The sequence below is a fragment of the Macaca nemestrina genome, chromosome 1 (genome assembly GCF_043159975.1).
Source record: "Macaca nemestrina isolate mMacNem1 chromosome 1, mMacNem.hap1, whole genome shotgun sequence".
NCBI classification, from domain to species: Eukaryota; Metazoa; Chordata; class Mammalia; order Primates; family Cercopithecidae; genus Macaca; species Macaca nemestrina.
The window spans coordinates 88,777,947-88,795,831 of NC_092125.1; positions in this window are offsets into that span (position 1 = coordinate 88,777,947).

A 17,885-nucleotide genomic window follows, 5' to 3' on the forward strand; every position below is an offset into this window, starting at 1 on the left:
CTCCGATAACAAAGAGAAAGAAGCTTTCTGAGAAACTTCTTTGTGTTCTGTGAAATCATCTCACAGAGTTACAGCTTTCCCCTCAAGAAGCCTTTCGCTAAGACAGTTCTTGTGGAATTGGCAAAGTGATATTTGGAAGCCCATAGAGGGCTATGGTGAAAAAGGAAATATCCTCAGATGAAATCTGGAAAGAAGCTTTCTGAGAAACTGCTTAGTCTTCTGTTAATTCATCTCACAGAGTTACATCTGTATTTCGTGGATCTCTTTGCTAGCCTTATTTCTGTGGACTCTGAGAACAGATATTTCGGATCCCTTTGAAGACTATAGGGCCAACGGAAATATCCTCCGATAACAAAGAGAAAGAAGCTTTCTGAGAAACTTCTTTGTGTTCTTTGAAATCATCTCACAGAGTTACAGCTTTCCCCTCAAGAAGCCTTTCGCTAAGACAGTTCTTGTGGAATTGGAAAAGTGATATTTGGAAGCCCATAGAGGGCTATGGTGAAAAAGGAAATATCCTCAGATGAAATCTGGAAAGACGCTTTCTGAGAAACTGCTCTCTGATGTGTGACTTCCACTCACAGAGTTACATCTGTATTTCGTGGATCTCTTTGCTACCCTTATTTCTGTGGAATCTGAGAACAGATATTTCGGATCCCTTTGAAGACTATAGGGCCAAAGGAAATATCCTCCGATAACAAAGAGAAAGAAGCCTTCTGAGAAACTTCTTTGTGTTCTGTGAAATCATCTCACAGAGTTACAGCTTTCCCCTCAAGAAGCCTTTCGCTAAGACAGTTCTTGTGGAATTGGCAAAGTGATATTTGGAAGCCCATAGAGGGCTATGGTGAAAAAGGAAATATCCTCAAATGAAATCTGGAAAGAAGCTTTCTGAGAAACTGCTCTGTGATGTGTGACTTCCACTCACAGAGTTACATCTGTATTTCGTGGATCTCTTTGCTAGCCTTATTTCTGTGGAATCTGAGAACAGATATTTCGGATCCCTTTTAAGACTATAGGGCCAAAGAAATATCCTCCGATAACAAAGAGAAAGAAGCTTTCTGAGAAACTTCTTTGTGTTCTGTGAAATCATCTCACAGAGTTACAGCTTTCCCCTCAAGAAGCCTTTCGCTAAGACAGTTCTTGTGGAATTGGCAAAGTGATATTTGGAAGCCCATAGAGGGCTATGGTGAAAAAGGAAATATCCTCAAATGAAATCTGCAAAGAAGCTTTCAGAGAAACTGCTCTGTGATGTGTGACTTCCACTCACAGAGTTACATCTGTATTTCGTGGATCTCTTTGCTAGCCTTATTTCTGTGGAATCTGAGAACACATATTTCGGATCCCTTTGAAGACTATAGGGCCAAAGGAAATATCCTCCGATAACAAAGAGAAAGAAGCTTTCTGAGAAACTTCTTTGTGTTCTGTGAAATCATCTCACAGAGTTACAGCTTTCCCCTCAAGAAGCCTTTCGCTAAGACAGTTCTTGTGGAATTGGCAAAGTGATATTTGGAAGCCCATAGAGGGCTATGGTGAAAAAGGAAATATCCTCAGATGAAATCTGGAAGGAAGCTTTCTGAGAAACTGCTTAGTGTTCTGTTAATTCATCTCACAGAGTTACATCTGTATTTCGTGGATCTCTTTGCTAGCCTTATTTCTGTGGACTCTGAGAACAGATATTTCGGATCCCTTTGAAGACTATAGAGCCAAAGGAAATATCCTCCGATAACAAAGAGAAAGAAGCTTTCTGAGAAACTTCTTTGTGTTCTGTGAAATCATCTCACAGAGTTACAGCTTTCCCCTCAAGAAGCCTTTCGCTAAGACAGTTCTTGTGGAATTGGCAAAGTGATATTTGGAAGACCATAGAGGGCTATGGTGAAAAAGGAACTATCTTCACATGAAATCTGGAAAAAAGCTTTCTGAGAAACTGCTCTGTGATGTGTGAATTCCACTCACTGAGTTACATCTGTATTTCGTGGATCTCTTTGCTAGCCTTATTTCTGTGGAATCTCAGAACAGATATTTCGGGTCCCTTTGAAGACTATAGGGCCAAAGGAAATATCCTCCGATAACAAAGAGAAAGAAGCTTTCTGAGAAACTTCTTTGTGTTCTGTGAAATCATCTCACAGAGTTACAGCTTTCCCCTCAAGAAGCCTTTCGCTAAGACAGTTCTTGTGGAATTGGCAAAGTGATATTTGGAAGCCCATAGAGGGCTATGGTGAAAAAGGAAATATCCTCAGATGAAATCTGCAAAGAAGCTTTCTGAGAAACTGCTCTGTGATGTGTGACTTCCACTCACAGAGTTACATCTGTATTTCGTGGATCTCTTTGCTAGCCTTATTTCTGTGGAATCTGAGAACACATATTTCGGATCCCTTTGAAGACTATAGGGCCAAAGGAAATATCCTCCGATAACAAAGAGAAAGAAGCTTTCTGACAAACTTCTTAGTGTTCTGTGAAATCATCTTACAGAGTTACAGCTTTCCCCTCAAGAAGCCTTTCGCTAAGACAGTTCTTGTGGAATTGGCAAAGTGATATTTGGAAGCCCATAGAGGGCTATGGTGAAAAAGGAAATATCCTCAGATGAAATCTGGAAAGAAGCTTTCTGAGAAACTGCTTAGTGTTCTGTTAATTCATCTCACAGAGTTACATCTGTATTTCGTGGATCTCTTTGCTAGCCTTATTTCTGTGGAATCTGAGAACAGATATTTCGGATCCCTTTGAAGACTAGAGGGCCAAAGGAAATATCCTCCGATAACAAAGAGAAAGAAGCTGTCTGAGAAACTTCTTTGTGTTCTGTGAAATCATCTCACAGAGTTACAGCTTTGCACTCAAGAAACCTTTCGCAAAGACACTTCTTGTGGAATTTTCAAAGTGATATTTGGAAGCCCATAGAGGGCTATGGTGAAAAAGGAAATATCCTCAGATGAAATCTGGAAAGAAGCTTTCTGAGAAACTGCTTAGTGTTCTGTAAATTCATCTCACAGAGTTACATATGTATTTCGTGGATCTCTTTGCTAGCCTTATTTCTGTGGAATCTGAGAACAGATATTTCGGATCCCTTTGAAGACTATAGGGCCAAAGGAAATATCCTCCGATAACAAAGAGAAAGAAGCTTTCTGAGAAACTTCTTTGTGTTCTGTGAAATCATCTCACAGAGTTACAGCTTTCCCTTCAATAAGCCTTTCGCTAAGACAGTTCTTGTGGAATTGGCAAAGTGATATTTGGAAGCCCATAGAGGGCTATGGTGAAAAAGGAAATATCCTCAGATGAAATCTGCAAAGAAGCTTTCTGAGAAACTGTTCTGTGATGTGTGACTTCCACTCACAGAGTTACATCTGTATTTCGTGGATCTCTTTGCTATCCTTATTTCTGTGGAATCTGAGAACAGATATTTCGGATCCCTTTGAAGACTAGAGGGCCAAAGGAAATATCCTCCGATAACAAAGAGAAAGAATCCTTCTGAGAAACTTCTTTGTGTTCTGTGAAATCATCTCACAGAGTTACAGCTTTCCCCTCAAGAAGCCTTTCGCTAAGACAGTTCTTGTGGAATTGGCAAAGTGATATTTGGAAGCCCATAGAGGGCTATGGTGAAAAAGGAAATATCCTCAGATGAAATCTGGAAAGAAGCTTTCTGAGAAACTGCTTAGTGTTCTGTTAATTCATCTCACAGAGTTACATCTGTATTTCGTGGATCTCTTTGCTAGCCTTATTTCTGTAGACTCTGAGAACAGATATTTCGGATCCCTTTGAAGACTATAGGGCCAACGGAAATATCCTCCGATAACAAAGAGAAAGAAGCTTTCTGAGAAACTTCTTTGTGTTGTTTGAAATCATCTCACAGAGTTACAGCTTTCCCCTCAAGAAGCCTTTCGCTAAGACAGTTCTTGTGGAATTGGCAAAGTGATATTTGGAAGCCCATAGAGGGCTATGGTGAAAAAGGAAATATCCTCAGATGAAATCTGGAAAGACGCTTTCTGAGAAACTGCTCTCTGATGTGTGACATCCACTCACAGAGTTACATCTGTATTTCGTGGATCTCTTTGCTACCCTTATTTCTGTGGAATCTGAGAACAGATATTTCTGGTCCCTTTGAAGACTATAGGGCCAAAGGAAATATCCTCCGATAACAAAGAGAAAGAAGCCTTCTGAGAAACTTCTTTGTGTTCTGTGAAATCATCTCACAGAGTTACATCTTTCCCCTCAAGAAGCCTTTCGCTAAGACAGTTCTTGTGGAATTGGCAAAGTGATATTTGGAAGCCCATAGAGGGCTATGGTGAATAAGGAAATATCCTCAGATGAAATCTGGAAAGAAGCTTTCTGAGAAACTGCTTAGTGTTCTGTTAATTCATCTCACAGAGTTACATCTGCATTTCGTGGATCTCTTTGCTAGCCTTATTTCTGTGGACTCTGAGAACAGATATTTCAGATCCCTTTGAAGACTATAGGGCCAACGGAAATATCCTCCGATAACAAAGAGAAAGAAGCTTTCTGAGAAACTTCTTTGTGTTCTTTGAAATCATCTCACAGAGTTACAGCTTTCCCCTCAAGAAGCCTTTCGCTAAGACAGTTCTTGTGGAATTGGCAAAGTGATATTTGGAAGCCCATAGAGGGCTATGGTGAAAAACGAAATATCCTCAGATGAAATCTGGAAAGACGCTTTCTGAGAAACTGCTCTGTGATGTGTGACTTCCACTCACAGAGTTACATCTGTATTTCGTGGATCTCTTTGCTACCCTTATTTCTGTGGAATATGAGAACAGATATTTCGGATCCCTTTGAAGACTATAGGGCCAAAGGAAATATCCTCCGATAACAAAGAGAAAGAAGCCTTCTGAGAAACTTCTTTGTGTTCTGTGAAATCATCTCACAGAGTTACAGCTTTCCCCTCAAGAAGCCTTTCGCTAAGACAGTTCTTGTGGAATTGGCAAAGTGATATTTGGAAGCCCATAGAGGGCTATGGTGAAAAAGGAAATATCCTCAGATGAAATCTGGAAAGAAGCTTTCTGAGAAACTGCTCTGTGATGTGTGACTTCCACTCACAGAGTTACATCTGTATTTCGTGGATCTCTTTGCTAGCCTTATTTCTGTGGAATGTGAGAACAGATATTTCGGATCCCTTTGAAGACTATAGGGCCAAAGGAAATATCCTCCGATAACAAAGAGAAAGAAGCTTTCTGAGAAACTTCTTTGTGTTCTGTGAAATCATCTCACAGAGGTACAGCTTTCCCCTCAAGAAGCCTTTCGCTAAGACAGTTCTTGTGGAATTGGCAAAGTGATATTTGGAAGCCCATAGAGGGCTATGGTGAAAAAGGAAATATCCTCAGATGAAATCTGCAAAGAAGCTTTCTGAGAAACTGCTCTGTGATGTGTGACTTCCACTCACAGAGTTACATCTGTATTTCGTGGATCTCTTTGCTAGCCTTATTTCTGTGGAATCTGAGAACACATATTTCGGATCCCTTTGAAGACTATAGGGCCAAAGGAAATATCCTCCGATAACAAAGAGAAAGAAGCTTTCTGAGAAACTTCTTTGTGTTCTGTGAAATCATCTCACAGAGTTACAGCTTTCCCCTCAAGAAGCCTTTCGCTAAGACAGTTCTTGTGGAATTGGCAGAGTGATATTTGGAAGCCCATAGAGGGCTATGGTGAAAAAGGAAATATCCTCAGATGAAATCTGGAAGGAAGCTTTCTGAGAAACTGCTTAGTTTTCTGTTAATTCATCTCACAGAGTTACATCTGTATTTCGTGGATCTCTTTGCTAGCCTTATTTCTGTGGAATCTGAGAACAGATATTTCGGATCCCTTTGAAGACTATAGGGCCAAAGGAAATATCCTCCGATAACAAAGAGAAAGAAGCTGTCTGAGAAACTTCTTTGTGTTCTGTGAAATCATCTCACAGAGTTACAGCTTTGCACTCAAGAAACCTTTCGCAAAGACACTTCTTGTGGAATTGGCAAAGTGATATTTGGAAGCCCAAGGAGGGCTATGGTGAAAAAGGAATTATCCTCAGATGAAATCTGGAAAGAAGCTTTCTGAGAAACTGCTCTGTGATGTGTGACTTCCACTCACAGAGTTACATCTGTATTTCCTGGATCTCTTTGCTAGCCTTATTTCTGTGGACTCTGAGAACAGATAATTCGGATCCCTTTGAAGACTATAGGGCCAAAGGAAATATCCTCCGATAACAAAGAGAAAGAAGCTGTCTGAGAAACTTCTTTGTGTTCTGTGAAATCATCTCACAGAGTTACAGCCTTCCCCTCAAGAAGCCTTTCGCTAAGACAGTTCTTGTGGAATTGGCAAAGTGATATTTGGAAGCCCATAGAGGGCTATGGTGAAAAAGGAAATATCCTCAGATGAAATCTGGAAGGAAGCTTTCTGAGAAACTGCTTAGTGTTCTGTTAATTCATCTCACAGAGTTACATCTGTATTTCGTGGATCTCTTTGCTAGCCTTATTTCTGTGGACTCTGAGAACAGATATTTCGGATCCCTTTGAAGACTATAGAGCCAAAGGAAATATCCTCCGATAACAATGAGAAAGAAGCTTTCTGAGAAACTTCTTTGTGTTCTGTGAAATCATCTCACAGAGTTACAGCTTTCCCCTCAAGAAGCCTTTCGCTAAGACAGTTCTTGTGGAATTGGCAAAGTGATATTTGGAAGCCCATAGAGGGCTATGGTGAAAAAGGAAATATCCTCAGATGAAATCTGCAAAGAAGCTTTCTGAGAAACTGCTCTGTGATGTGTGACTTCCACTCACAGAGTTACATCTGTATTTCGTGGATCTCTTTGCTAGCCTTATTTCTGTGGAATCTGAGAACACATATTTCGGATCCCTTTGAAGACTATAGGGCCAAAGGAAATATCCTCCGATAACAAAGAGAAAGAAGCTTTCTGACAAACTTCTTTGTGTTCTGTGAAATCATCTCACAGAGTTACAGCTTTCCCCTCATGAAGCCTTTCGCTAAGACAGTTCTTGTGGAATTGGCCAAGTGATATTTGGAAGCCCATAGAGGGCTATGGTGAAAAAGGAAATATCCTCAGATGAAATCTGGAAAGAAGCTTTCTGAGAAACTGCTTAGTGTTCTGTTAATTCATCTCACAGAGTTACATCTGTATTTCGTGGATCTCTTTGCTAGCCTTATTTCTGTGGACTCTGAGAACAGATATTTCAGATCCCTTTGAAGACTATAGGGCCAACGGATATATCCTCCGATAACAAAGAGAAAGAAGCTTTCTGAGAAACTTCTTTGTGTTCTTTGAAATCACCTCACAGAGTTACAGCTTTCCCCTCAAGAAGCCTTTCGCTAAGACAGTTCTTGTGGAATTGGCAAAGTGATATTTGGAAGCCCATAGAGGGCTATGGTGAAAAACGAAATATCCTCAGATGAAATCTGGAAAGACGCTTTCTGAGAAACTGCTCTCTGATGTGTGACTTCCACTCACAGAGTTACATCTGTATTTCGTGGATCTCTTTGCTACCCTTATTTCTGTGGAATCTGAGAACAGATATTTCGGATCCCTTTGAAGACTATAGGGCCAAAGGAAATATCCTCCGATAACAAAGAGAAAGAAGCCTTCTGAGAAACTTCTTTGTGTTCTGTGAAATCATCTCACAGAGTTACAGCTTTCCCCTCAAGAAGCCTTTCGCTAAGACAGTTCTTGTGGAATTGGCAAAGTGATATTTGGAAGCCCATAGAGGGCTATGGTGAAAAAGGAAATATCCTCAGATGAAATCTGGAAGGAAGCTTTCTGAGAAACTGCTCTGTGATGTGTTACTTCCACTCACAGAGTTACATCTGTATTTCGTGGATCTCTTTGCTAGCCTTATTTCTGTGGAATCTGAGAACAGATATTTCGGATCCCTTTGAAGACTATAGGGCCAAAGGAAATATCCTCCGATAACAAAGAGAAAGAAGCTTTCTGAGAAACTTCTTTGTGTTCTGTGAAATCATCTCACAGAGTTACAGCTTTCCCCTCAAGAAGCCTTTCACTAAGACAGTTCTTGTGGAATTGGCAAAGTGATATTTGGAAGCCCATAGAGGGCTATGGTGAAAAACGAAATATCCTCAGATGAAATCTGCAAAGAAGCTTTCTGAGAAACTGCTCTGTGATGTGTGACTTCCACTCACAGAGTTACATCTGTATTTCGTGGATCTCTTTGCTAGCCTTATTTCTGTGGAATCTGAGAACACATATTTCGGATCCCTTTGAAGACTATAGGGCCAAAGGAAATATCCTCCGATAACAAAGAGAAAGAAGCTTTCTGAGAAACTTCTTTGTGTTCTGTGAAATCATCTCACAGAGTTACAGCTTTCCCCTCAAGAAGCCTTTCGCTAAGACAGTTCTTGTGGAATTGGCAAAGTGATATTTGGAAGCCCATAGAGGGCTATGGTGAAAAAGGAAATATCCTCAGATGAAATCTGGAAGGAAGCTTTCTGAGAAACTGCTTAGTTTTCTGTTAATTCATCTCACAGAGTTACATCTGTATTTCGTGGATCTCTTTGCCAGCCTTATTTCTGTGGACTCTGAGAACAGATATTTCGGATCCCTTTGAAGACTATAGAGCCAAAGGAAATATCCTCCGATAACAAAGAGAAAGAAGCTTTCTTAGAAACTTCTTTGTGTTCTGTGAAATCATCTCACAGAGTTATAGCTTTCCCCTCAAGAGGCCTTTCGCTAAGACAGTTCTTGTGGAATTGGCAAAGTGATATTTGGAAGACCATAGAGGGCTATGGTGAAAAAGGAACTATCCTCACATGAAATCTGGAAAAAAGCTTTCTGAGAAACTGCTCTGTGATGCGTGAATTCCACTCACAGAGTTACATCTGTATTTCGTGGATCTCTTTGCTAGCCTTATTTCTGTGGAATCTGAAAACAGATATTTCGGATCCCTTTGAAGACTATAGGGCCAAAGGAAATATCCTCCGATAACAAAGAGAAAGAAGCTTTCTGAGAAACTTCTTTGTGTTCTGTGAAATCATCTCACAGAGTTACAGCTTTGCACTCAAGAAACCTTTCGCAAAGACACTTCTTGTGGAATTGGCAAAGTGATATTTGGAAGCCCAAGGAGGGCTATGGTGAAAAAGGAATTATCCTCAGATGAAATCTGGAAAGAAGCTTTCTGAGAAACTGCTCTGTGATGTGTGACTTCCACTCACAGAGTTACATCTGTATTTCCTGGATCTCTTTGCTAGCCTTATTTCTGTGGACTCTGAGAACAGATAATTCGGATCCCTTTGAAGTCTATAGGGCCAAAGGAAATATCCTCCGATAACAAAGAGAAAGAAGCTGTCTGAGAAACTTCTTTGTGTTCTGTTAAATCATCTCACAGAGTTACAGCTTTCCCCTCAAGAAGCCTTTCGCTAAGACAGTTCTTGTGGAATTGGTAAAGTGATATTTGGAAGCACTTAGAGGGCTATGGTGAAAAAGGAAATATCCTCAGATGAAATCTGGAAAGAAGCTTTCTGAGAAACTGCTTAGTGTTCTGTTAATTCATCTCACAGAGTTACATCTGTATTTCGTGGATCTCTTTGCTAGCCTTATTTCTGTGGAATCTGAGAACAGATATTTCGGATCCCTTTGAAGACTATAGGGCCAAAGGAAATATCCTCCGATAAGAAAGAGAAAGAAGCTCTCTGAGAAACTTCTTTGTGTTCTGTTAAATCATCTCACGGAGTTACAGCTTTCCCCTCAAGAAGCCTTTCGCTAAGACACCTCTTGTGGAATTTTCAAAGTGATATTTGGAAGCCCATAGAGGGCTATGGTGAAAAAGGAAATATCCTCAGATGAAATCTGGTAAGAAGCTTTCTGAGAAACTGCTTAGTGTTCTGTAAATTCATCTCACAGAGTTACATATGTATTTCGTGGATCTCTTTGCTAGCCTTATTTCTGTGGAATTTGAGAACAGATATTTCGGATCCCTTTGAATACTATAGGGCCAAAGGAAATATCCTCCGAAAAAAAGAGAAAGAAGCTTTCTGAGAAACTTCTTTGTGTTCTGTGAAATCATCTAACAGAGTTACAGCTTTCCCCTCAGAAGCCTTTCGCTAAAACAGTTCTTGTGGAATTGGCAAAGTGATATTTGGAAGCCCATAGAGGGCTATTTTGAAAAAGGAAATATCCTCAGATGAAATCTGCAAAGAAGATTTCTGAGAAACTGCTCTGTGATGTGTGACTTCCACTCACAGAGTTACATCTGTATTTCGTGGATCTCTTTGCTAGCCTTATTTCTGTGGAATCTGAGAACAGATATTTCGGATCCCTTTGCAGACTAGAGGGCCAAAGGAAATATCCTCCGATAACAAAGAGAAAGAAGCCTTCTGAGAAACTTCTTTGTGTTCTGTGAAATCATCTCACAGAGTTACAGCTTTCCCCTCAAGAAGCCTTTCGCTAAGACAGTTCTTGTGGAATTGGCAAAGTGATATTTGGAAGCCCATAGAGGGCTACGGTGAAAAAGGAAATATCCTCAGATGAAATCTGCAAAGACGCTTTCTGAGAAACTGCTCTCTGATGTGTGACTTCCACTCACAGAGTTACATCTGTATTTCGTGGATCTCTTTGCTAGCCTTATTTCTGTGGAATCTGAGAACAGATATTTCGGATCCCTTTGAAGACTATAGGGCCAAAGGAAATATCCTCCGATAACAAAGAGAAAGAAGCTTTCAGACAAACTACTTTGTGTTCTGTGAAATCATCTCACAGAGTTTCAGCTTTCACCTCAAGAAGCCTTTCGCTAAGACAGTTCTTTTGGAATTGGCAAAGTGATATTTGGAAGCCCGCAGAGGGCTATGGTGAAAAAGGAAATATCCTCAGATGAAATCTGGAAAGAAGCTTTCTGAGAAACTGCTCTGTGATATGTGACTTCCACTCACAGAGTTACATCTGTATTTCGTGGATCTCTTTGCTAGCCTTATTTCTGTGGAATCTGAGAACAGATATTTCGGATCCCTTTGAAGACTATAGGGCCAAAGGAAATATCCTCCGATAACAAAGAGAAAGAAGCTGTCTGAGAAACTTCTTTGTGTTCTGTGAAATCATCTCACAGAGTTACAACTTTCCCCTCAAGAAGCCTTTCGCTAAGACAGTTCTTGTGGAATTGGCAAAGTGATATTTGGAAGCCCATAGAGGGCTATGGTGAAAAAGGAAATATCCTCAGATGAAATCTGGAAAGAAGTTTTCTGAGAAACTGCTTAGTGTTCTGTTAATTCATCTCACAGAGTTACATCTGTATTTCGTGGATCTCTTTGCTAGCCTTATTTCTGTGGAATCTGAGAACAGATATTTCGGATCCCTTTGAAGACTATAGGGCCAAAGGAAATATCCTCCGATAACAAAGAGAAAGAAGCTTTCTGAGAAACTTCTTTTGTTCTGTGACATCATCTCACAGAGTTACAGCTTTCCCTTCAAGAAGCCTTTCGCTAAGACAGTTCTTGTGGAATTGTCAAAGTCATATTTGGAAGCCCATTGAGGGCTATGGTGAAAAAGGAAATATCCTCAGATGAAATCTGCAAAGAAGCTTTCTGAGAAACTGCTTTGTGATGTGTGACTTCCACTCACAGAGTTACATCTGTATTTCGTGGATCTCTTTGCTAGCCTTATTTCTGTGGAATCTGAGAACAGATATTTCGGATCCCTTTGAAGACTAGAGGGCCAAAGGAAATATCCTCCGATAACAAAGAGAAAGAAGCTTTCTGACAAACTTCTTTGTGTTCTGTGAAATCATCTCACAGAGTTACAGCTTTCCCCTCAAGAAGCCTTTCGCTAAGACAGTTCTTGTGGAATTGGCAAGGTGATATTTGGAAGCCCATAGAGGGCTATTGTGAAAAAGGAACTGTCCTCAGATGAAATCTGCAAAAAAGCTTTCTGAGAAACTGCTCTGTGATGTGTGAATTCCACTCACAGAGTTACATGTGCATTTCGTGGATCTCTTTGCTAGCCTTATTTCTGTGGAATCTGAGAACAGATATTTCGGATCCCTTTGAAGACTATAGGGCCAAAGGAAATATCCTCCGATAACAAAGAGAAAGAATCTTTCTGACAAACTTCTTTGTGTTCTGTGAAATCATCTCACAGAGTTACAGCTTTCCCCTCAAGAAGCCTTTCGTTAATACAGTTCTTGTTAAATTGGCAAAGTGATATTTGGAAGCCCATAGAGGGCTATGGTGAAAAAGGAAATATCCTCAGATGAAATCTGGAAGGAAGCTTTGTGAGAAACTGCTCTGTGATGTGTGACTTCCACTCACAGAGTTACATCTGTATTTCGTGGATCTCTTTGCTAGCCTTATTTCTGTGGAATCTGAGAACAGATATTTCGGATCCCTTTGAAGACTAGAGGGCCAAAGGAAATATCCTCCGATAACAAAGAGAAAGAAGCTTTCTGACAAACTTCTTTGTGTTCTGTGAAATCATCTCACAGAGTTACAGCTTTCCCTCAAGAAGCCTTTCGCTAAGACAGTTCTTGTGGAATTGGCAAGGTGATATTTGGAAGCCCATAGAGGGCTATGGTGAAAAAGGAACTGTCCTCAGATGAAATCTGCAAAAAAGCTTTCTGAGAAACTGCTCTGTGATGTGTGAATTCCACTCACAGAGTTACATCTGTATTTCGTGGATCTCTTTGCTAGCCTTATTTCTGTGGAATCTGAGAACAGATATTTCGGATCCCTTTGAAGACTATAGGGCCAAAGGAAATATCCTCCGATAACAAAGAGAAAGAATCTTTCTGACAAACTTCTTTGTGTTCTGTGAAATCATCTGACAGAGTTACAGCTTTCCCCTCAAGAAGCCTTTCGCTAAGACAGTTCTTGTGGAATTGGCAAAGTGATATTTGGAAGCCCATAGAGGGCTATGGTGAAAAAGGAAATCTCCTCAGATGAAATCTGGAAAGAAGCTTTCTGAGAAACTGCTTAGTGTTCTGTTAATTCATCTCACAGAGTTACATCTGTATTTCGTGGATCTCTTTGCTAGCCTTATTTCTGTGGAATCTGAGAACAGATATTTCGGATCCCTTTGAAGACTACAGGGCCAAAGGAAATATCCTCCGATAACAAAGAGAAAGAAGCTTTCTGAGAAACTTCTTTGTGTTCTGTGAAATCATCTCACAGAGTTACAGCTTTCCCTTCAAGAAGCCTTTCGCTAAGACAGTTCTTGTGGAATTGGCAAAGTGATATTTGGAAGCCCATAGAGGGCTTTGGTGAAAAAGGAAATATCCTCAGATGAAATCTGCAAAGAAGCTTTCTGAGAAACTGCTCTGTGATGTGTGACTTCCACTCACAGAGTTACATCTGTATTTCGTGGATCTCTTTGCTAGCCTTATTTCTGTGGAATCTGAGAACAGATATTTCGGATCCCTTTGAAGACTATAGGGCCAAAGGAAATATCCTCCGATAACAAAGAGAAAGAAGCTTTCTGAGAAACTTCTTTGTGTTCTGTGAAATCATCTCACAGAGTTACAGCTTTCCCCTCAAGAAGCCTTTCGCTAAGACAGTTCTTGTGGAATTGGCAAAGTGATATTTGGAAGCCCATAGAGGGCTATGGTGAAAAAGGAAATATCCTCAGATGAAATCTGGAAAGAAGCTTTCTGAGAAACTGCTTCGTTTTCTGTTAATTCATCTCACAGAGTTACATCTGTATTTCGTGGATCTCTTTGCTAGCCTTATTTCTGTGGAATCTGAGAACAGATATTTCGGATCCCTTTGAAGACTAGAGGGCCAAAGGAAATATCCTCCGATAACAAAGAGAAAGAATCCTTCTGAGAAACTTCTTTGTGTTCTGTGAAATCATTTCACAGAGTTTCAGCTTTCTCCTCAGGAAGCCTTTCGCTAAGACAGTTCTTGTGGAATTGGCAAAGTGATATTTGGAAGCCCATAGAGGGCTATGGTGAAAAAGGAAATATCCTCAGATGAAATCTAGAAAGAAGCTTTCTGAGAAACTGCTCTGTGATGTGTGTCTTCCACTCACAGAGTTACATCTGTATTTCGTGGATCTCTTTGCTAGCCTTATTTCTGTGGAATCTGAGAAGAGATATTTCGGATCCCTTTGAAGACTATAGGGCCAAAGGAAATATCCTCCGATAACAAAGAGAAAGAAGATTTCTGAGAAACTTCTTTGTGTTCTGTGAAATCATCTCACAGAGTTACAGCTTTCCCCTCAAGAAGCCTTTCGCTAAGACAGTTCTTGTGGAATTGGCAAAGTGATATTTGGAAGCCCATTGAGGGCTATGGTGAAAAAGGAAATATCCTCAGATGAAATCTGGAGAGAAGCTTTCTGAGAAACTGCTTAGTGTTCTGTTAATTCATCTCACAGAGTTACATCTGTATTTCTTGGATCTCTTTGCTAGCCTTATTTCTGTGGAATCTGAGAACAGATATTTCGGATCCCTTTGAAGACTAGAGGGCCAAAGGAAATATCCTCCGATAACAAAGAGAAAGAAGCCTTCTGAGAAACTTCTTTGTGTTCTGTGAAATCATTTCACAGAGTTTCAGCTTTCCCCTCAAGAAGCCTTTCGCTAAGACAGTTCTTGTGGAATTGGCAAAGTGATATTTGGAAGCCCATAGAGGTCTATGGTGAAAAAGGAAATATCCTCAGATGAAATCTGGAAAGAAGCTTTCTGAGAAACTGCTCTGTGATGTGTGACTTCCACTCACAGAGTTACATCTGTATTTCGTGGATCTCTTTGCTAGCCTTATTTCTGTGGAATCTGAGAACAGATATTTTGGATCCCTTTGAAGACTATAGGGCCAAAGTAAATATCCTCCGATAACAAAGAGAAAGAAGCTTTCTGAGAAACTTCTTTGTGTTCTGTGAAAACATCTCACAGAGTTACAGCTTTCCCCTCAAGAAGCCTTTCGCTAAGACTGTTCTTGTGGAATTGGCAAAGTGATATTTGGAAGCACTTAGAGGGCTATGGTGAAAAAGGAAATATCCTCAGATGAAATCTGGATAGAAGCTTTCTGAGAAACTGCTTAGTGTTCTGTTAATTCATCTCACAGAGTTACATCTGTATTTCGTGGATCTCTTTGCTAGCCTTATTTCTGTGGAAGCTGAGAACAGATATTTCGGATCCCTTTGAATACTATAGGGCCAAAGGAAATATCCTCCGATAAAAAAGAGAAAGAAGCTGTCTGAGAAACTTCTTTGTGTTCTGTGAAATCATCTCACAGAGTTAAAGCTTTCCCCTCAAGAAGCCTTTCGCTAAGACACTTCTTGTGGAATTGGCAAAGTGATATTTGGAAGCCCATAGAGGGCTATGGTGAAAAAGGAAATATCCTCAGATGAAATCTGGAAAGAAGCTTTCTGAGAAACTGCTTAGTGTTCTGATAATTCATCTCACAGAGTTACATCTGTATTTCGTGGATCTCTTTGCTAGCCTTATTTCTGTGGAATCTGAGAACAGATATTTCGGATCCCTTTGAAGACTATAGGGCCAAAGGAAATATCCTCCGATAACAAAGAGAAAGAAGCTTTCTGAGAAACTTCTTTGTGTACTGTGAAATCATCTCACAGAGTTACAGCTTTCCCCTCAAGAAGACTTTCGCTAAGACAGTTCTTGTGGAATTGGCAAAGTGATATTTGGAAGCCCATAGAGGGCTATGGTGAAAAAGGAAATATCCTCAGATGAAATCTGGTAAGAAGCTTTCTGAGAAACTGCTTAGTGTTCTGTAAATTCATCTCACAGAGTTACATATGTATTTCGTGGATCTCTTTGCTAGCCTTATTTCTGTGGAATCTGAGAACAGATATTTCGGATCCCTTTGAAGACTATAGGGCCAAAGGAAATATCCTCCGATAACAAAGAGAAAGAAGCTTTCTGACAAACTTCTTTGTGTTCTGTGAAATCATCTCACAGAGTTACAACTTTCCCCTCAAGAAGCCTTTCGTTAATACAGTTCTTGTGAAATTGGCAAAGTGATATTTGGAAGCCCATAGAGGGCTATGGTGAAAAAGGAAATATCCTCAGATGAAATCTGGAAAGAAGTTTTCTGAGAAACTGCTTAGTGTTCTGTTAATTCATCTCACAGAGTTACATCTGTATTTCGTGGATCTCTTTGCTAGCCTTATTTCTGTGGAATCTGAGAACAGATATTTCGGATCCCTTTGAAGACTATAGGGCCAAAGGAATTATCCTCCGATAACAAAGAGAAAGAAGCTTTCTGAGAAACTTCTTTGTGTTCTGTGAAATCATCTCACAGAGTTACAGCTTTCCCTTCAAGAAGCCTTTCGCTAAGATAGTTCTTGTAGAATTGTCAAAGTGATATTTGGAAGCCCATTGAGGGCTATGGTGAAAAAGGAAATATCCTCAGATGAAATCTGCAAAGAAGCTTTCTGAGAAACTGCTCTGTGATGTGTGACTTCCACTCACAGAGTTACATCTGTATTTCGAGGATCTCTTTGCTAGCCTTATTTCTGTGGAATCTGAGAACAGATATTTCGGATCCCTTTGAAGACTATAGGACCAAAGGAAATATCCTCCGATAAGAAAGAGAAAGAAGCTTTCTGACAAACTTCTTTGTGTTCTGTGAAATCATCTCACAGAGTTACAGCTTTCCCCTCAAGAAGCCTTTCGCTAAGACAGTTCTTGTGGAATAGGCAAAGTGATATTTGGAAGCCCATAGAGGGCTATGGTGAAAAAGGAAATATCCTCAGATGAAATCTGGAAAGAAGCTTTCTGAGAAACTGCTTAGTGTTCTGTTAATTCATCTCACAGAGTTACATCTGTATTTCGTGGATCTCTTTGCTAGCCTTATTTCTGTGGAATCTGAGAACAGATATTTCGGATCCCTTTGAAGACTATAGGGCAAAGGAAATATCCTCCGATAACAAAGAGAAAGAAGCTTTCTGAGAAACTTCTTTGTGTTCTGTGAAAACATCTCACAGAGTTACAGCTTTCCCCTCAAGAAGCCTTTCGCTAAGACAGTTCTTGTGGAATTGGCAAAGTGATATTTGGAAGCACTTAGAGGGCTATGGTGAAAAAGGAAATATCCTCAGATGAAATCTGGAAAGAAGCTTTCTGAGAAACTGCTTAGTGTTCTGTTAATTCATCTCACAGAGTTACATCTGTATTTCGTGGATCTCTTTGCTAGCCTTATTTCTGTGGAATCTGAGAACAGATATTTCGGATCCCTTTGAATACTATAGGGCAAAAGGTAATATCCTCCGATAAAAAAGAGAAAGAAGCTGTCTGAGAAACTTCTTTGTGTTCTGTGAAATCATCTCACAGAGTTAAAGCTTTCCCCTCAAGAAGCCTTTCGCTAAGACACTTCTTGTGGAATTGGCAAAGTGATATTTGGAAGCCCATAGAGGGCTATGGTGAAAAAGGAAATATCCTCAGATGAAATCTGGAAAGAAGCTTTCTGAGAAACTACTTAGTGTTCTGATAATTCATCTCACAGAGTTACATCTGTATTTCGTGGATCTCTTTGCTAGCCTTATTTCTGTGAAATCTGAGAACAGATATTTCGGATCCCTTTGAAGACTATAGGGCCAAAGGAAATATCCTCCGATAACAAAGAGAAAGAAGCTTTCTGAGAAACTTCTTTGTGTTCTGTGAAATCATCTCACAGAGTTTCAGCTTTCCCCTCCAGAAGCCTTTCGCTAAGACAGTTCTTGTGGAATTGGCAAAGTGATATTTGGAAGCCCATAGAGGGCTATTGTGAAAAAGGAAATATCCTCAGATGAAATCTGGAAAGAAGCTTTCTGAGAAACTGCTCTGTGATGTGTGACTTCCACTCACAGAGTTACATCTGTATTTCGTGGATCTCTTTGCTAGCCTTATTTCTGTGTAATCTGAGAACAGATATTTCGGATCCCTTTGAAGACTATAGGGCCAAAGGAAATATCCTCCGATAACAAAGAGAAAGAAGCTTTCTGAGAAACTTCTTTGTGTTCTGTGAAA